The 21,899-nt window shown below is 37.0% G+C and overlaps 1 non-coding gene across 1 annotated transcript; it reads right to left on the bottom strand.

Annotated features, from left to right (window-relative positions):
• Nucleotides 1-669: 669 nt before the first annotated feature.
• Nucleotides 670-776, bottom strand: LOC127088490 (small nucleolar RNA R71). Its single transcript, XR_007790324.1, has one exon. It is a non-coding gene; the product is annotated as a small nucleolar RNA R71 (small nucleolar RNA).
• Nucleotides 777-21,899: the final 21,123 nt, after the last annotated feature.

Genomic DNA, 21,899 nt, shown 5'->3' with positions numbered 1-21,899 from the left:
ATAACGATAGATTGACACTTGGTCTCTGTGGATTCGATAATCTTTTATATTACTCTGACGCGTTCGTATACTTGCGAAACACCGCATCAAGTTTTTGGCGCCGTTGTCGGGGACCAATTTCGTCAAATTTCATTTCCCTGTTGTTATATCGTTTAGACTTAGGTTATTTCCCGCCGGTCAATGCGAAGAACTCGCAGCACTGGAAGTTTAAGCTTAGTATACCCTCTGGCGGAACCTGAACGTTACGCTCGCGCACATTTATTCTTTCATAGAATTAAGAGAGCTATGGCCGAAGATCAAAACCAAAGACCTCTTAAGGACTTTTCTCAACCATCTAATGAAGAACCTAGTTCTAGTATAGTAAACCCAACCATTCCAGCTAATAATTTTGAACTTAAACCATCCCTGTTGCAACTAGTGCAACAAAGACAACTCACAGGTCTCGCTACTGAGAACCCAAACCAACATTTAAAAATATTTCTTCAATTAGCAGAAACTTTTAAAACCAATGGAGCTTCTCCTGAGGCAATACGTTTAAGATTACTTCCTTTTTCCCTCAGAGATAAAGCCCTATCATGGTTAGATTCCCTTCCACCCAATTCCATTACGACTTGGGATAACCTTAAAAGAGTTTTCCTTGCTAGATATTTTCCCCCGAGTAAGACCGCCGTTCTTCGAAACCATATAACTAGATTTACCCAAAACCAAGGAGAATCGTTGTTCGAAGCTTGGGAGAGATATAAAGAGTTGTTACGAGCATGCCCACATCATGGTTTAGAAAATTGGTTAATCATTCAAACCTTCTATAATGGACTTCATTACAACACCAAGATGACCATCGACACTGCCGCAGGCGGTGCTCTGATGAACAAACCTTATCTTGAAGCTAGTGCCCTCATCGAAGACATGGCTCAAAACCATCAATCATGGGGAGTCGAACGAGCGACAGTTGAGAAGAAGGAAGCCCAAGGAGGAGTGAATGAACTAAGCTCTATAGACATGATGCAAGCTAAAATGGACGCATTAGCCCTTAAAGTCGAGCATATGTGCATAAACCCGAATACTGTAGCCGCAGTTTCGTCGGATTGTGAGATATGTGGAACCAAAGGAGACCAATCTGCAGAATGCAGTCTATTAAACGAAACCCACTCTGAGCAAGTGAACTACACCCAAGGGAACCCATACTCGAATACCTATAACCCTGGATGGAGGAATCACCCGAACTTCTCCTATAAAAACAATAACCCAATCCAAAATAATGCAACCCCGAGACCTAGTTATCAAGCCCCAAGATCAAATCAACCTATGCAACCTGTGCCACCAAAGCCGAGCCTTGAGAAAATTATGGAAAATTTTATCACCGCTCAAACCCAACAAAACAAGGAGTTCATGAACCAAAACATTCATGTTAACGAATTGATTACTCAGTTAGGAACCAAGGTTGACCAAATAGTTACTCATACCAAGATGCTTGAAACCCAGATCTCTCAGGTAGCTTTAAACCAAGCCCCTCATACTACACCTGGAGGACAATTCCCTGGACAACCTCAACAAAATCCGAGAGGACAAGCCAATGCCATTACCCTACGAAGTGGGAACGCTTATGATGAGCCACCAAACCCTAGATTGAGTGAACCCGAAACTTCTAAGGAATGTACCAAACCCACAGACGAAGTAAAGGAACCAGAGGAATCTAAAAACCAGGAAGGTCGAGAAAAAGGAGAAGAACCTAAAGATAAAACTTACGTACCACCCCCACCATATAAACCACCTATACCATATCCCCAAAGACTCAAACAAACCCAGATCAATAAACAGTATCAAAAATTTATTAAAGTTATAGAAAAACTTCATGTAGAAAATCCCTTTCACAGAAGCCATCACCCAAATACCTTCTTATGCAAAGTTTCTCAAAGACATCCTTACCAACAAACGTAGACTTGACGATCTGAAGCCTTTGGAATGTAATGCTATTTCCGAGGACAAATCAACAAAGAAAGATAAAGATCCTGGAAATTTCTCCATTCCTTGCCTTTTGGGTAATCATGTCATCGAAAAAGCTTTTCTAGACTTAGGAGCTAGTGTGAGCCTAATGCCTTTAGCAGTTTGTGAGAGGTTGAACTTAGGAGAATTACAGCCCACTAAGATGTCACTTCAGCTAGCCGATAGATCTGTTAAATATCCGATAGGCATTTTAGAAGATGTTCCTGTTAGGATAGGTCAATTATTTATCCCTACTGATTTTGTTGTCATGGACATCAAAGAGGACAATGATATACCAATCCTTCTAGGTAGACCATTCTTATCGACTGCAGGAGCCATAGTAGATGTGAAGAAAGGAAAGTTGACATTTGAGGTAGGTGACGAGAAAATAGAATTTATACTTTCGAAATTTCTTATGGAACCTGTGATGGGAGACTCGTGTTATGCCTTAGACATCATTGATGAATGTGTTAGAGAATTAGAACAAAAAGAAATTATAAAAACAATTAAGTTACCATCAACTCTCATAAGGGAAGATGATGACTTTAAGAAACCCTACATCGATGATAACCTTTACGAATGTTTATCCCTTACCCCAGATCCTATGCCATGCCCTAAGAAACCAACCTTAGAACTTAAGGAACTACCTAAGAACCTGAGATACGAGTTCCTCGATGAAAAGATGAACCGTTCAGTTATAGTTAGTGCTACCTTGAGCCAAAAGGAAACGAACCAACTTTTAGACGTTTTACGAAGATATCCCTCAGCCTTAGGATATAATATCTCTGACCTGAAAGGTATAAGTCCATCCGTATGCATGCATCGGATTTCGCTCGAAGAAGATTCAAAACCCTCTAGGGAACATCAGAGAAGAATAAACCCTATAATGAGTGATGTTGTTAAAAAGGAAGTTCTTAAGTTACTTGAGGCAGGTATCATCTACCAGATCTCGGATAGTAAGTGGGTGAGCCCTGTGCATGTAGCACCTAAAAAGGGAGGCATCACAGTCGTGCAAAACGATAAAGGCGAACATGTAGCAAAACGTTTAGAAGGAGGATGGCGGATGTGTATAGATTATAGAAAATTAAATAAAGCAACTAGGAAGGATCATTTCCCTTTACCATTTATAGACCAGATGTTGGAGCGTCTAGCCAGACACTCTTACTTCTGCTATCTAGATGGATACTCTGGATTCTTCCAAATACCTATCCACCCCGAAGGTCAAGAAAAAACTACCTTTACATGCCCTTATGGAACTTTTGCGTACAGACAAATTCCGTTCGGCCTCTGTAACGCCCCAGCTACTTTCCAACGTTGCTTGATGTCAATCTTTGCAGATTACCTAGATGGTATCATGGAAGTGTTTATGGATGATTTCTCGGTTTGCAGATTTGATTTCCACAATTGTCTTGCTAACTTTGAGAAAATCCTGGAGAGATGCGTGGAGGTAAACCTCGTGCTAAACTGGGAAAAGTGTCATTTCATGGTGACCGAAGAAATAGTTTTAGGACATATAGTTTCCGAAAAAGGTATAGAGGTAGATAAAGCTAAAATAGAAGTTATAGAAAACCTAAAACCACCAAAAACCATCAGAGAAGTCTGAAGCTTTCTTGGACACGCTGGATTCTACCGGCGTTTCATTAAAGACTTCTCCAAAATAACTAAACCTTTAACCGGACTTTTAATGAAAGATGCTGAATTCATTTTTGATGAAAAATGTAATGACGTATTTAATCTTTTAAAGCAAGCATTAGTATCAGCACCCATTATGAAACCACCTGATTGGTCGGAACATTTCGAGATAATGTGCAATGCTAGTGATTATGCAGTTGGAGCCGTTCTAGGACAAAGGAAAGATAAAAAATTACATGCCATTTATTATGCCAGTAGAACCCTAGACGCTGCCCAACTTAACTACGCAACAACTGAAAAAGAATTACTCGTTGTAGTTTTCGCTATAGACAAATTTAGATCTTATCTAGTAGGAGCAAAAATTATAGTTTACACCGATCATGCTGCCATTCGTTACCTATTAAGTAAAAAAGATGCCAAGCCCAGATTACTCCGATGGATTCTATTACTACAAGAGTTTGATTTAGACATAAGAGATAAAAAAGGCACTGAAAATGTAGTAGCTGATCACCTTTCTAGGCTAGAACATCTAAAACCTGAACTAGTACCCATAAATGATGACTTCGCCTATGATAGACTGATCGCTAGAGTAGAAACCATTGAAGATAATAACCTAGATCCTTATGAGCACCCCAAAATTCTTTAGCAATAAGTAACGTACCCTAGTATGCAGATTTCGTTAATTACCTAGCTACTGATATAGTACCCCCTGATCTTGATTACCACCGCAAGAAGAAATTCTTCCACGATGTGAGAAACTTCTATTGGGACGAACCGCTCCTCTTCAAAAGGGGTAAAGATGGCATTTTTCGCCGTTGCGTTCCAGAAGAAGAGTTAAATAGTATTATCGAGCATTGTCATTCTGCACCTTATGGTGGACATGCGAGCACCTCTAAGACATACGCCAAAATTCTTCAAGCTGGTCTATTCTGGCCTACCATGTGGCGTGATGTCTATGCTTGCATTGTCAAATGTGATAGATGCCAGCGCACTGGAAACATTTCAAGGCGTGATGAAATGCCTCTAAGAAACATTCAGGAAGTAGAACTCTTTGACGTATGGGGTATAGATTTTATGGGACCTTTTCCACCATCCTTAGGAAACAGGTATATCTTAGTAGCTGTAGACTATGTGTCTAAGTGGATTGAAGCTATAGCTGCACCCACAAACGACACTAGGGTAGTAATCAAATTATTTAAAAATTATATATTCCCTAGATTTGGAACACCACGTTTAGTCATAAGCGATGGAGGATCACACTTTATATCGAGAATATTTGACAAGCTTTTAAGAAAATATGAAGTTAGGCATAGAGTAGCAACACCATACCACCCACAAACTAGTGGCCAAGTAGAAGTATCTAATAGGGAGATAAAATAAATCCTAGAGAAAACTATTTCTATTTCTAGGAGAGACTGGTCTCAGAAGCTTCAAGAAGCATTATGGGCCTATAGAACCGCTTTCAAAACCCCTATAGGAACTACTCCTTATCAACTAGTTTATGGAAAATCCTGTCACTTACCGTTCGAATTAGAGCATAAGGCCTATTGGGCCATTAAGACTTTGAATTTAGACTACCTAGCCGCTGGAGAAAAGCGTACCCTAGACATTCATAGATTAGAAGAACTTAGGCAATCTGCCTACGAGAATGCAAAAATATATAAAGAGAGGACAAAAGCCTATCACGACAAAAGAATAGTAAAGAAAAACTTCAATATAGGCGATCCTGTTCTCCTTTTTAACTCTAGGTTATGACTCTTCCCTGGAAAGCTACGTTCAAGATGGACCGGTCCTTCCGAAGTATCCAAGATTCTGAGATCCGGAGCCGTAGAAATCAAGAACGAAGTCCATTCATTGTAAATGGACAAAGACTGAAGCTCTACGAAGGAGGAGACATTCCAGCATACTACTCGAGCCACACCCTTATTGATCCACTGATTCCTACTACTACAGGTGTATAAATTCTAATCGTCAAGCTAATGACGTTAAACAAGCGCTGCGTGGGAGGCAACCCATGGTTTTTCTTTCATTTTACTTTTTCGCATTTATTTTATTTTTATTTTATTTTATCATATTTTGCATTGAGACTAAGATTTGAATGGTTTGTATTTTCAGGATCACTTTCTTAAATTTTACAGGATGCAGGATTTCGATGACATGCACGTGGCCTATAGAGATAATGCTCAGAGGAAGCGCTATATTGCTTTGTATCAGTGCCCTATGGCACCCACACGTTATCCTGATCAGCAGTGTATGGAGGCACTGGGTATCGAGCCGAGTATCCGATTCCTTAGCCACCAGCTTCACTAGTATGAGTTTGCTGATGACTTGAGTAACACATATAGGAACCTGACTTTGGAGTTCCTGAGTTCATTCGACTATGACCCATATTTTGGACCAGATGGGTATGCTGCTTTCAGGCTTTTCGGGGTTGAGTACTCCTTCAGCCAGAAAAAGTTTGGCGACTTATTGGGTTTCCAGACCACTCCTGATGCTATCCCGGAGACACCTATGGGATATTTCCTGGGTAAGGAGGTTGAGAAGTTTTGGAGTGATATATCGGGTGGCGGAAGCCAGGATCCATCTATGCAGCTGTCTCATGTCATACATAACCCCTCCTTCAGATACTTTCAGATGATATTAGCATATTCCTTCCTGGGAAGGCCGGATGCAGAGACACTACTGAGTGAAGAGGAGATCTTCCTGTTATTTTGTGCATCCCAGTCTCGCCCAGTCACATGTGGGAACTTCTTGTTATACAGTCTCAGTGGTATCTCCAGATCTACCGAAGGAGTCATCCATGTTGGCGGAATCATCACGCAGATTGTTGTCGCTTTAGGTCTGTCTCGCAAGCTGTTACATCTTCGGACCTACTGTGGGTACACTACCATGGACATCAACTTTTGTTTGACCAGAGGGTTGATGAGGAGAGCCTCTTTCCACCCATGTCAGTTCCGATTGCTAGTCGACAGTGAGGCTATTCACTATTTCACACTGCCAGATCCTATGATGACCAGTGTGCATGATCCAGGGAATTGGAGTTATGCTCTGGAGGGCCAGGGAGAGACCGTCGAGGAACCGAGATCATCACCCATTGCTGAATACACGCCTACACCACCATCTCCCAGAATCACTGTTTTCTCTAATAATCTTTCATTGCAGACACCCGACATCCGCACTCAGATTGCTGAGTGTTGTAGAGAGATCGTAGCGCTTAGACAGGAGGTGGCATACCTCACTTTACAGATGGGAGTGTCTGATCTCACCCATGCTACTGAAGCCGACTGTCTATATCAGGAGATCGCAAAGCTCAAGCAAGAAGTAGCCATGCTCCGTGGTTCCTCTCAGGAAGATGACATCCCCACTATATGATCTCACCACTTAATCTTATTTTATCTCCTTTTTATATTTCTCGTATTTACATAACTCATCTTATATTATCGCATTTGGAATATTATATAAAATCTATACATTAATATTTCTATTTTTATCTATATATGTTCTATGTTTATTTTATTTGCATTTTAATTTTTCAGTTATTTATTTATTTATATTTAATTTTTGTTTTTGTTTTTGTTTCATTTTTATTTTTTGTTTTTACCTTTATAAAATTATGCAAGTCAAAGATACTAGGAAAATCACAAGACAAATGCTATCCGGACCCCTCAAAGCCAAAAGACAAGAGAAGCCCAAACCAAAAGACCAAAATCCGGCCCAGCCAGATTTTGCCCTGTGGCGCCCGCCACAGCGTTTGTAAAAGGTCGGGGCAGAACCCCTTTCTTCACCATTTTTGCAACTTACAACCTTCTAAACCCATTTTTTCACCTTGGAAAAACATCCTTGAACCCACAAAAAGCTTATAGTTTTCTAACCACCACACCACACAAATCATTATTCCAATTTCCATTTTCGATTTCATCCGTCGGATTTTATAAAAATCCATCCTTTTCACAAACCACTTCATCTTCTTCATCACTTTTCAAGAGCTTTTCAAATGGAGTTTAACGGATTCATTCTTCGAGGAGGGAAACCGGGGGATAGACAAAGAAAAATTATTGAACGGTTGCAAAATCGGGAAATCCTCCCGACAAGGTATGTTGACGAAAACTGTCTCTACACTTTAGGTATCTATCATAGCATATTTCATTTATTAGATAATTTAGGTTTGCATAATTTCTTTTCCAATAAAGAACCTACCTATGAGCGGTTGACAATTGAATTTTTGAGTTCCTTAATTTATATTGTCAACCCTAACACTCCTAGCACAATTGGTACTGTCAAATTTAGAATGTTTGATGTTGAATACCAATTCAGTACCGCCGAACTAGCCAGCTTGTTAGGAATCCCTCATGGGGACGGTGCTATTTGTGAGGCCCCTTTGGATTCCGAATGGTCTGTTGAGGTATTTTCCATCTGGGAGCGTTTATCAAACACTTCCATAAACTCTTTTGAAGGAGTTCTTGCCTCAACTATCCATAACCCGGCCATCAGAGTTTTTAGATATTTGTTGGCATGCACTATTTTTGGCCGGGAGAATCCAAATAAGGTTAATGCTAGAGAGCTTCTATTTTTACAAGGGAGCCTCACAAATAGACGTATTAATTCGGTCCCGTTCATGCTTGCTCATATGACTTTAACTTTGAATAAAGCGGGACCGATTTCTTTTGGTGGATTGATTACATCTATTGTTCGGGCGCTTAACCTGAACGATGAGATGGCTACCCTAGAACCCTTACCTCCTCGCACAATTAACCTAAAATTTCTGAGAGACACAAAATTGTGCCGCTCGAGGAGAGAAGGAGGCTATATGCTTATGGTTCATGGTGTAGCCATACCGTCTGTTGTTTTACCGTGCACTAGACGTATAGATGTACGAGATGAAAGGAATTGGACCTACGCTTTAGATGCCCCACCTGTTTTGGGTCCTCTTCCTCCTAACATTCCTGATGAGGCGGGACATGACACTGATGACGAATATGATCGGAGAGAGAGATCTCCCGTACCCCATGTGTCCCCCCATCATCCTTCACCACCACACACCGCACCATCTTCTTCTTCTGCAGGTACCACTCCTGGCTTCTATATTATAGAGGAGATGTGGCGTGACCACATGGCTAGAGAGCAAAGGCGTGACGACCTACTCTCTACCATCCAGCAACAAATGACGGATAACATGAACTTCATGCGAGAGTCGCAGCAGAGGACAGACAGGTCCTATGACACTGTTCTACAGTCCCTGCAAACGATCACAGATACACAAGCCCGTCAACAAAACTACCACCAGAGACACATGGCACTATTTGAAGCCACTCAAGGTTCCATTATAGGTAACCTTCGAGAGGTGAGGACCGCTCAGGATGCCTTGGAGGCGAGGATAGATCAGAGAGACCGTCGTCGTACCTGATCCCGTCGTCCACCTCAGGATGGCGAGGGCACTAGTGGTCAGCAATAGGTTGTCAGGTAACTCTTTCCTTATCTTATTTTGAAACATTGGGGACAATGTTCGATTTAAGTGTGGGAGGAGACTCTATCGTCTTTTCTTTATTGCTTTTCTCGTTTTTCCTTTATCACTTTTTCTTTACTATTTTTAGATAGTTTATTTATTGTTATTTCCTTTTAGTTGTTTATTTTGCTTTTTAGTATAATGCATGAGTCTGACGAGTCACCAAATATAGTATATCTTTAGTACAATCCTACCTCCCCATACCTTTAGCCCCACCGATTTTTTTTTTGAAAAAGAAAATAGTGTTATTCCGAAAGTTTTCAGGTTTTAAAGACATGTTTTGAGTAAGGATGCGGTGACTTGGGAGAACTTAGCGAAACATCAGTATCTGTTTTAGCACCATAGACTTCATAAATATAGGAATCATTCCCCAAACCCCATATACCATGGCCTTAATCATCATTTCCGTATAAGTCCTCAGTAGTTTATCTCAGCAGTCAGCTCCGGCCTACGCATCCTCTACGTAGGGGACCGATGCAAATAAGTGAATGATCCAGAAAAACAAAAAAATAAAAGAAAGCAAAAAGGAAACTCCGGTATAGGTGACCCTCACAAAGTCATTTAAACCAAAGAATTGTAAAAAATTGCTACAAAAACAAAAAGAAAAAGAAAAAGAAAAAAAACTTACCCACTGTTAGTTGGTTCAAAGGTATCTGGCACTGAACTCGGTAGGGCGAATTACGATCCGATCCCCCACAACTACAGTTGGGTCCAATAAAAGGGTTTACACATATTTATATGCCAGAAAACCCATGCTCAAATCATAATCACTAACAGACCACTCTACTATGAAGCATGTCCGGATAACGAGCTTAATGTGATTGCGCCTGAATAAAAAGGACACAAAAGAGATGAAGAGGCAGGCCTAGGTATTGTGGGATAATATGGGTTGGTTAATATAGGAATGAAGTTTATGTCCGTATTTGCGGATTAGTGTCATCATGATACCCTTAGTTCACTCAGTTAGTACCTATCACTACATCCCGACTTGAACTTAGAATTTTTACCTAAAACACTCGTTTACACAAATTTTCTTTTATGAGCTTTTTAATGTTTTGCTTGAGGACAAGCAAAGGTTTAAGTGTGGGAGAGTTTGATAACACTAAAATTTACCGTATTTTCGACTCCGATTTCACATGCATTCTAGTTATTTTATTATCATTTTGTTGTGTTATTACTATGTTTTTCTTTGTTTTCAGGTTTTTACTTTAATCGGAGCCCCGATCGAGAAAAGGAGCGAAAAAGAGCCAAAAACCCTAAAATTCAGCATTTTGTTCTTGTGGCCTACCCCATGCCTGGCTCCATAGACCCTGCCATGACATGTCCAAGCTCAACTTCCCTCAACTCCCACGTTCCCCACTACCTCCACTAAGGCGCCTCAGATTGGCCTTGTGGCAGGCGCCATGGCCTTGTGGTGGGCGCCACAAGAGGAAAATAGTTTCCCTCCCATTTTCAAGTTGAAGGGCATCCAAGTCATTTCCATCTTTTTACTTGCTTATAAATAGAAACTCGAATTCACTTTTACAATCATCCAAACTTAGAGCAAAGGCAAACTCAGAGCAACTTTGTTTCACTTAGGCATATATTCAGTTTTATAAAGTGGTAATCGCTTCGTATTGGAGTGTTACCACAATCGTGTAATTGAGTGTGTGATAGAGTCTGTAATCGAGTTTGGAGCACTTTGGAAGGAAGTTAATCCTGCCGCCATTTTCATTTCCGCTTTGCAATTTATTCAACCCTCCGATTGGAGCAGGTTTTTATTACTTGTCTTTATCTTATTTATTTTCCCGCACTCGCTTTACTTTATTTATTTCCTCGCACTCGCTTTACTTTATTTATTTCCTCGCACTCGCTTTACTTTATTTATTTCCTCGCACTCGCTTTACTTTATTTATTTCCTCGCACTCGCTTTACTTTATTTATTTCCTCGCACTCGCTTTAAATTCTTTACTTTCCGCACTCGCACTACTTTTATTTATTTTTATGTACTTTTACTTTACCATGTCTAGCTAAATTTATAAGGTTAGAATGTAAGGATCGTAATTGAACCAGTAATTCGTACAATTGTTCGTAGAAACACTTAAAGGGCTATTTTAACTTTCAACTTAAGTTTTCCCGCACTTCAATTCCGTTGGGTAAGATCGAAAGCCGTCCAACGTCTTTTTAAACTTAATTGTTTTTAACTATTTCAAAAACAGCGAAAGCGCTTTGTCTAGTTCATTAGGAGTTTTTAACATTAAGAAGAAAAGAGATTTTAAAACTATTTTCGGACGCGTTTATAAGTTTAGAGTCTGGTTCGTGAGAACCTCTTTTGGTTAAGAAATCCAGGTTATAATACTTTTCAACTTAGTCAAGATACTATATTTCTTAAAAATAGGTTTACTACTCTAACGCAATGCGCGCCTTTTTATAAGTGACAATAAGAGGGTTTGATTAGGGAGTACAACTCGGTTCTGAATACGCGAAAGCGACAGTTCCTATTAAATTAGTTCTTTTCAAAGTAGGAAAGACTGCCCATAAGTTGCTCTACTAGCAAGTACTTGGATTATTAATTAATTACGTGAATTACATTCGACCCTATCTTTATTAATTATATTTTATTTCAACACTTTACTTTTTCATTGCACACTCCAAAAACACTTATTTTGATTGCCTTTGATAAACACCATAACGACAGATAACGATAGATTGACACTTGGTCTCTATGGATTCGATAATCTTTTATATTACTCTGACCCGTTCGTATACTTGCGAAACACCACATCAATCGTCATGTTCCATGTTCCTTAATCTTAGCTCATTCTCTTACTAATATACAATATGTGTTACGTGTTTAACTTCAGGAGTATATGATTCTCGTTCCTTCCTGAAAGTATAACTCACGAATCCTTCCAATAGGGAAAAAAACCACTACACCCATCAGGTACCACTCTCATGGGGTCTACGTCTGAGGCCATGAACCTAAGATAAATAACCAATGCCATATTCTGACTAACCGCTTACACCTTACTAACACCTATGCAAAACACTGAGTTGATATCCGCAAGATCACCACTTAGTAAATCTCTTTCAACTTCACTCGTTGTGGTTCCCAGTAGTCATAATAGTGACACCTCTAAGTCTTACTCACATAGAGTAAGGATCACTAGTTTGTTTCCTCAAACTTCAAATTCCTTTGACATCTAAACAAATGGTTAACTAAGAAATACCCCTTCAGAAATTCCAATTTCAAACTATTAATCTGAATTGCATTAACTTGTATCTCTATCCTCCACACGCACATACACAATGGTACACCAATGAGATTTAGGATACCCTCAGTTCCAACAAGGTGTGAACATTATACACATGATCAACTAACTAAACACTACTCATAAAGATAAATAATAACCAAACTTCCAATAAGTCATTCCTACTCTTGTAACTCAGACAAGATGTACTTAATATAAACCTTAAGATTACTACACACTTATTCGTTTGTATTTCCTTCTGAACTTAACATTCATTATACGCTTCGTCACACAAAGCTTACATATCTAGATGACTTACAACTGATAACTCTTGCCAACTACACAAGAGTCCACATAATGCATTCCATTTCACGTTCCACACTTAGTCCCCGTACTTAAGCTTGTCTTGTCTTCCGTTGTTTACCACATACTGAACTTCTCAAAACATCAAACTCATTACTCAACAAAGAGTGTGTTACTTGGCATCCATCTCAAGACAAAGAATAACTTACACACACTTGTGACCATAATGCTACCATCTCATACTTCTCTTAATACTAAGGTTTAACTTTCTCGACGACACTATATCCTCTAGAAGTCTTCGTATGCGAACGGTCATTAACTACACATCCCTATCTTAGCCTCAATGAAATCCTTATGACTCCATAGTCTTCTTTTTTGAAGTGCATTCCATTATGGTAGTTGTAATGCAAGGTTTGCACTGCTCCCAAACTCTATGTCTGCTTCTTTTCTATGTAATTCTCTCAACACCAACTACATAACAATTCTACTAGAATTCCTTAAATCTAATTTACTTGCTCTTTTCCTCAACCAGATCTCCTTCAACCAAAACCCACTAGAGCTTCTGTTACTATATAATGTGTGTTCTCTCTTCGACACAATATCTTATAACTGATCCTTAGGTAACTCAACATTCCATAATGGTCTCTTACTAACACTGAATCCTTGACGAACTATCCTGAACCTGATATCCCTTTTTAAGTCTGAATATACTTGATTTATCTTCTACCCTTCATTTGGTGCATACATGTTTCAATTAGAGTGGGTATTCATGTCCTCGAGTCTCTTCTTATACTTTACCACTACCTTAGACTCTTACAAATGTGTTCAACGTCCTTATATCTCAAGCTCTCAACCACTTGTAAGGTACCATTCTGAACATACTCCCTGAAATACTCTCGTTCTTCCTAAAGGAGAATAGCGATCCAAAACACAACGGAAATTAAAAAAATTCTCCTTTAGTGATCCTTACGAGTGGGCATGATCAATGATAGAATTGTTACCTCTTGTGGAGATTGAAACCTTTGAGGCAGATCTACGGAGCGATCACGAACTTTGAATGGTGACAACGCCTCTACTCGATCCACACGAACAGATTCCTTCAATCTCAGTGCTAGATGCTATGAATGAAGGCCTTAAGTGTGTGTGTGTGTGTGTGTGTGTATGTGTGTGAGACAGAGAGAGAGAGAGAGAGAGAGAGAGAGAGAGAGAGAGAAATGAAATTACAAATGCACAAATGCTTCTGCACAAGGGTTCTATTTATAGAATCACTTGTGTAGGTTGCAAGCTAAAAAGCCCACTTAAGTGTATGTGACCCATATCTTATGATATGCCAAAATCACTTAAGCGTGTGGTACCTTACCATATTTCATATTCTACTTAAGTACACCGTACCTTACGATGTTCTACAATTTACTTAAGTGCACCATACCTTACGATGTTCCTTAGTTACTCTATCTCTCATCAATCTGTCCTTTTGTGTGTGACTCTGTAGGTTTTCGCGACATTAGCAATTATATTAAATCACGTATTTAACATAATAAACATTAAGCGGTATCTAGCAACACATCACTGCTACCCAGGACACGAAAATGTCATGTGATCTGGCAAATCCTTTTCTGATAATTCTTATGTGTATAATTACCCTTTTGCCCTTATGTCTATATTGAACACAAGGCATAAACCGTGTCATCCTTGTCCAGTTGAATATTGGGCCCATAGACATTTATCATGTTATGCAGGATGGGCAAATTCCATCTAGGTCACTCATGTCCCTCAGCATGCTTCGTGGAGTACCCATCAACTGTCTTTATGGTCATCCAGTTACGAACAATGTTTGATCAGCAATAAGACACTCGACTCTATATCTAGGGTACATAGCGATTTAAGGTCAAAGGGTGGTATACACCATTATCACCATGAGAATAACTTATGACACTTAGCATAACATTCTATATAGTATTCTCATAGCGGGTCAATCCAGTATAAATATTACTCTCAATATTCATACTTATATTTAAGACTTGATAACTCCTTATCCATGATCCATGAGATGTGATCATCAGTCTACATACATAATAGTCTTAATGCTTTAATGTTATCCCACTTCACAACAAAGCTCGACAACAGATACTTTAAGAATAATGTCGTTATGTTTAATGGGATCTCATGATTAAGTCACACTTGATACATTAAACGGGCTAGCTATTCTAGGGACTTTATTAAACAAACATAATAAAGAAAAATCCTTTTATTATTAATAAATAATTCGATACAAGTACCAAAAGTATTGGCCTCTAGGGCTTACACCAACACTTCCAGTATGCTCTAATGACCTTAGAAGTTGAAACACCAATATACTACCTCACTTCCAGTCCTTTTAGCATACGGACAACAAAACCATCCTCCCTCTTTCAATGTATGGTATTAATTACAACACTTATTCCAAACCAGTGAGTCAATCTTGTTTTACTAGCAGATTCATATATTTCTCAAAATCCGACAATTCACCCGATAAAAATACTCAACTTCCCGACTCCATCAGCACTACATGATTTCTTGGACCATACACTACTCTTAAATTCCACATTACCCGAATCATAACTCCTACTAAGAATTCAATTAAGCTAATCAGTTCTCCTTACTTGCTAACTATTGGCTTGAGCCTACCCTCAAAGCATAAGTTCCACCAACACTTTGGAGTCCTCATGGTCGCTCAATAATGACCCTATCTACCATGCATATAGAATTAGTTTGATCAGGCCTAATAATACATATGGTGATATTAGAATCATGTTGGCTAAACACACATATAAGGCAAGAATAGATTTACTTATGATATTTCAAGGCTAGGTCTAATCGACCTGCTCCGATACCAACTGTAACCACCCGTATAATATATATCTAGAATAATATCATACAAGTGTTATCATTTGGTACTGATACAACATAAGAGCCTAAAGGCATCATTTACATACTTGACCAAAATAAAAGATACAACTTATGGTACAAGAAATGGAAAGTTCCTAAATAAAAATTTAATATCTATGTACAATATCTACCATTGCACAAAATCCACAATGGAAGATCACAACATCACAATAACGTCGAAACATCATCAAGCAACTCCTCTTAATCAAAACTGAAAAAACACATGAAAAACAACAACATTATTGGGGTGAGATGATAGTCTCAGTGTGTTCCCCTATCATATGAGTCCACTCGGATCTACAGGGTGGCTACCTAATTTCTAACTCAAGTATTAATCTTCCTTTACTTATGTATCAATCACACAATTTAATTAAGACTTGAGCAACTGAGCGATATTCGCAATGTAAGGAAACATGTCACTTGAGTTCACATAAATCAATAAATCCCTATTCGTATGCACGAAACATCAATCACTAAACGGACCTACGTCTAAGCCAGACTCTATTCACACATGCTCATATGATTCGACTTTCACGGTGGATATCGGGTTCTCTATGAGGCTTAATCCTCAGTTCAAGCGACTGTCACTCGTATGTGACTCTAACCCACTTTGAGTATATTTCACCGTATGGTACTCTAATCCACTTAGGTGTCCACCTTTCCCCCATGTCCACCATGATTAGGACTCAAACCCAATTGAGGCACGAATTATTGGTGCCACATTCCCACTTAACGCTTTACCTAAGCCTTTAAAGTGGTATGTGCATAATTTATATCTGAATATGTGATTGGGTCTCAATAACAAATAGGACTTTTGGAGCAAGGCTCCTCACCAAATAGGACTTTTGGAACAAATGTTCCTCACCAAATATCAAACCAATTCTCATGGCATTCAATAAATAGTAGGTGATCATATCCATTCATCCATAAAGTATTCCACATGTTCCATACAATGCACATTGATTTAAAATAAGATGAATACTTTTCCACGATACACACCTAGGTACCATTGCGTTCAAGCATCCCAACCTAAGTCATTTTTCATAACCTAGATTTTATTTCTAAGTCATTCACCTAGTTATACTCCTAGGTTTCCTCACTCATCATTATAGGATTTTAATCAAATTATACATACACACACTCAATACAATAGTAATTCACAATATAATTCATATCACACATAGAGCATAAATTATAATACAATGTGATACAAAACCATAAGCAAAGCAATCACACAATCTGCCTCAATCTATCTTATTCCACTTCCACGTCATATGGTAAACGTTTGTCCAATTATATTATGTCGGGAAATAACTAAACAAAAATGGAATAACTCATAGATACTTATCTCTATATCATATTCCTCTGTGTTAGCTTCCTAACACATCCATTCTCGTATCAATTGGAGTTCCCGTTCCCGTTTTATGATGGAAATAGGGAAACAACTCATAAACATACAAAATAATGTAATACTAACAACCAAGTTATTATTTAATTATAAACATGATTTTATCTTACCAAGCAATAAAGCATTGAACTAGCTTTCTAACGCATCTGATCAGACCTCATTCCGAGTTACGATACTCATTTTAGAGTGAAAACAGGGAAACTAGTCGATTGCTGTCATGGCCCAATCGATGTGATTGAGGTTCTGTCAGATTTTTCACGAAATTTTAATGGACCAATCGATTGGGGTCCAAGATCAATCGATTGTTACTGGAGAAAAATAAATTTTTCTTCCTTTAAAGACGAACCAATCGATTGTTTCACAGAAGTTTCCATAACCAATCGATTGGTTCATCACTTTTCTTCACAAATACATGTTCTAAACACTTTATTTTCCAATTTTAATCACACTAATCCATTCTAAAATATATGTTATGATAAACTCACACAAATCAAGAGATTGTGAGGTACAATTTCATAGAACAACACACATGGACAAACATGGAATCTAAGACAACAATAACATATGAACAAGAGCATCATGTTATGATCAACAATAACATGATTCACAAAACCATGACTAGATCTTTGAAACCCTAAGAGTTTCTAAATCCCCCCAAAGTTCTAACTAAGAACTCACAAAAGAATATAAAATTGAGATGTAATTGTTGATGATGATATGGTGGAGATGAAGATTCATGGCTTTCTTCTTTCTCCAAGCTCGTCTTCCTTTCTTTTTTCTTGTCTTCTTTCCTTCCTTTCTTTTCCTTCTCTTTTTCATTTTCTTGATAACCCTCTTTCTCTCTTCTTCTATTCTTATCCTCTTTTCTTACCAACTTCTCCTCTTTTCTTTTTCTTCTTATTCTCATCCACTCATTCTTCTTTCTTTTCCACCACACAAAATACGCGTAACATATAACTAATATATAATATATTATTAGGTAGTTACACAAAATATCTCAATTGATATTTTGTTTTCTAGTATCAGTTGACCAATTAATAATGTTACGAATTGTCTCCTCTTATACTTATTAATAATTATTCTTGTTTTTTTTAATAAAGATTCATCTCTTCAGAATTCATTAGTTACTCTATTGGTCTCAACTGATAATATTTAGAGCATATATAAGCTTTAATGGTAACAACTGACAAGAGATATAGGACATAGTAACTCAGTTGATTTCAATTGACAATCAATTAAACATTTAAGGGCATATAGGATATTACAAATGTAGTAGAAATTAAAAATATATATATATAATAGCAGAAACTTGAAATAACCGGAAAAGCAATGCTATTTTCTTTTTCAATTATATCAAATGAATTAACATAATAATTCACATGTGGTAAAATTATAAATAAAATAAAGCCACTATAATATGATAATATGTAGAAAGAGATTACATTATATATTATATTACAAAGACTAATAGCATAAAGATTAGAATTTCTATGAAGAGCAAAACTTAAACTCACTAGCAGTACAAGCCATGATCTTAGTTTACATTATATATATACATTATACATTATAGCACATCTAACATAAACTACATTGTGAATATAGCAGTAGTAAAACGTGAATTCACAAGCTATGATCCTACACCGCAAAGGTTTGTTTCATAATGCACGCATAGCTGTTCGAACAACATGGATGTCATAATACAATATAATCACAAATCCCCCGTGTTTACATGCAGTATGTAGGGCTCTAATATCACCATATTGCTCAAAAAGAGCTCGCACCACATTACTCTTAATATTTCGAACAAACAATGTTCGAGACGGATGCGGAACCAGTGAGTTCTACCTCTTGATGAAGCTTTTTAAAGTCAGCTGAGATGTCATTAACAGATTGAAAACCGTTTTCAGTTTTATTTAAGTTCTCATTAGTGCTTGAACGCTTCATGTTTGTCCTGGTTCTATGTATTTTACGGTTTTGAGATAATTACAATTTGTGTTGTGATTTGATTATGATTCGATTTTAGTACAGGTTTTGACTTAAACTAGAATTACAACAAGCATATCACATCAAAAGGATAGAAGTGGAGGAAAGATTATCGGTAAAAGAGAAGAAAATTGTAGAATTCCTTATTGCACATTAAGTGTTCGATATAATGTTTCAACAAATTCGAAAGCGGTAATTTAAAATGCGGAAAAGAGATGTGAAATATCTTACCGATTGAGTAGAGGTTTGTCCCGGTTAGTGTTGAGAATTGCCGACGAATTCACCGACGAGAAACTTAAAAAACTTCAAAGTAAACTTCTTTTAGTTATGCTTCCAATTACTCTTTGCTTGATTATTATGGTTGAATATAGATGATGAATGTAGAAGCTTTGATGATCGTAGAAACTTGGTTGAATTGTCGAAATTTGGTGATTGTCTAATTATGACTAAACAAAAAAAATTGTCGAAATTTGATGAATTGTCTAATTATGACTAAACAAAAAAAATTGTAGTCTACTTAATAATATATATAAAAAAGTTAATTAATTAAAACATAATCATTTAATCAAATAAATATTTAATAAATTAATTATTATTAATTTAAATAGTTAAATTAATCAAAAGATAAATAATAAAATAAATAATAAAATAAATCAAAAGAATAGAAATAAAAATAAATAAGAAAAAAAAACAATATAAGAGGGTGTAAGTATTATTGGGCAGAGGTGTATTTACTCATTAGGTCTAACCCAAAAAAACCTAAAAAACCTAAACTTACCAATAATAAAATTAAATTAAAAGATATCAAATTTAAAATAAAAGAAAAAAGAAAAAAATGCATGGAAGGAGACATTATGCTGAAACAAAATGAGGGAACATCTTATTTTTTCAAAATTTATCAAAGCTCCACTATTCTTTCGACACATGGAAGGATTACTAAAACAAACAACAAAAATAAAACCAAAACATGTTAAGACTTCTCTCTCCCATTTTGAAAGCTCATACATCAGTTATTCCTAGTTCCTCTTCCTCAATGTAGAACAGAAGAAGAAAAAAACATTAAAAGAAACATGACAAAATCATAATACCGGATGGGTTAGAGGCTACCGCACAAGCTGAAGTAACAATGATTGTGACTAGATTTGCAAGGGATTTCGCTAGAGTTGCGCAAATGCAGGTATCATGCGTCGGTTGTCTGGAAAAGAGAATGAAACGGTGGTGGCGCAACATTTCTGTGGCGGCTCTGATATGCGTCGGTTGTGTGAAAAAGAGAGTATGTTACAAATGTGTGAGGTATGTGTGGGTGTTAAAGGTTTGTTAATGGAGGTGGAAGGGTGGACCGTGGTATGGGTTGGTAGAGCAAGGTTATGGTGGTAAGTTCTTCAAAGAAACAAACAGAGTTGCTCTTAGTTTGTTTTTCGAGAGAGATGATGATATTGTGTGGATCCTCCTAGGTTATTCATATGCATGTGCCGCTGTTAATTGTGTGATTGGTTACTGGTCCATTTATTTTCTTATTTTTATGTCAGCCCTTGAATGAAAAGTGAAGGAGAGTATTGATTTTTTTTTGTTGAAAATGAGAGAGGTATTGGATCCGAGGTAGGCGCCGCTCAGTGGTGTAGGTTATTTGTCTCAAACTTTAGGTCAGTATATATATATATATATAGTGAGCTTTTAGGATTTTAAGAATTTTCAAAAATCCAAAAATACCCTTTAAGACTTCAATATGAGTTAAAATGAATTAATCAAATAAAATCAAACAAAAATAAAAATAAGTAAAATACAATTGAACTGAAGTTATAAAAAATCCTATTTAATTATTTAAAACATATTCACAAAATGCAAAAAATACATGGATTAATCAAATTTTAAAATAAAAAAATGATCGGTTAAAATGCTTAGGCTGATCAAAATGCAACCTAAAAAGTATTCAAAAAAAATAAAACGAGCATGTCAGTTTAATCTACGTGAAGCGTAGATTAATAAAATTGACGTCTGCAAACTCAATTTTAAAAATTTTCACCCAATAATTTTACGTACATTTAAGGATCAGTTCAATCAGTATGTCTATAGATTTGAAAATTTATTCTGGTTCATATTTTAGGCATTATGCAAGATGAAATGCATGTTATGCTAGGTAAATAATGCATATGTCATGATGAATGTCTTGATTCAATGAGTTATGGTCAAAATTGGGGTATGACACTATCAATTCATGGTTTTTTCTCACTTGAATGATGAAAAAAAGTAGTTTTTTTTTATAGTTTTTCAAAGGGAGGGTGATTATGGATGGAATGATTCTATCCCTAGGATAGTATCCTAGGGAGAATCTTATCAAGGGTTAAGAATGCTTCCTAAAATGATAGTTGAAATTTGTGTTTGTTTAGTAGAACTTGGTTAGCTATTGTGTTAGTTTGGAAGTTAATAGTTGGTTAAGCTTTGATTTGTCCTAGCTAGTTTAAGGGTAATGAAGTAATTGAGGATTTTTATGAGGAATGGAGTAGTTAGAGGTAGAAGTGTTGGAATTTTGAAGAAGTGACAAGTCACGATGTAAGGAAAAAGGTCATTAGTTATTATGCATGAAACTTGAAATTTTTTAATGCTCTTGCCTTTGATTTTTTGCCATTTTTCCCATGAGTTTTTTGATAAATTATCCCATGATTTTAAGTACTTTTAAGAAGTGATTTTGATTTAAAAATATGCACTTTTGAATGGTGTAAAATTATGGATCAAATTATGAATTTTTGGGCATGAATCAATCTTGGAAAATATTGAAAAAAACAAGTATTGAATTTAAAGAATAACGCATAATTTTTGTGAAGTGGTGCAGAATTTATTTGATGTCTTTTCCATAGAACTTTAATGATTTTAATCCATCATATGAATGTATAACTTGGTGTACCTTCTTCCTTGTAGCAAAGTGAGCAGT

This window comes from Lathyrus oleraceus, chromosome 5, assembly GCF_024323335.1.
Source record: "Lathyrus oleraceus cultivar Zhongwan6 chromosome 5, CAAS_Psat_ZW6_1.0, whole genome shotgun sequence".
NCBI classification, from domain to species: domain Eukaryota; kingdom Viridiplantae; phylum Streptophyta; class Magnoliopsida; order Fabales; family Fabaceae; genus Lathyrus; species Lathyrus oleraceus.
The sequence above is the reverse complement of the archived record's forward strand: the minus strand, read 5'-3'. Positions and strand labels throughout refer to the sequence as shown.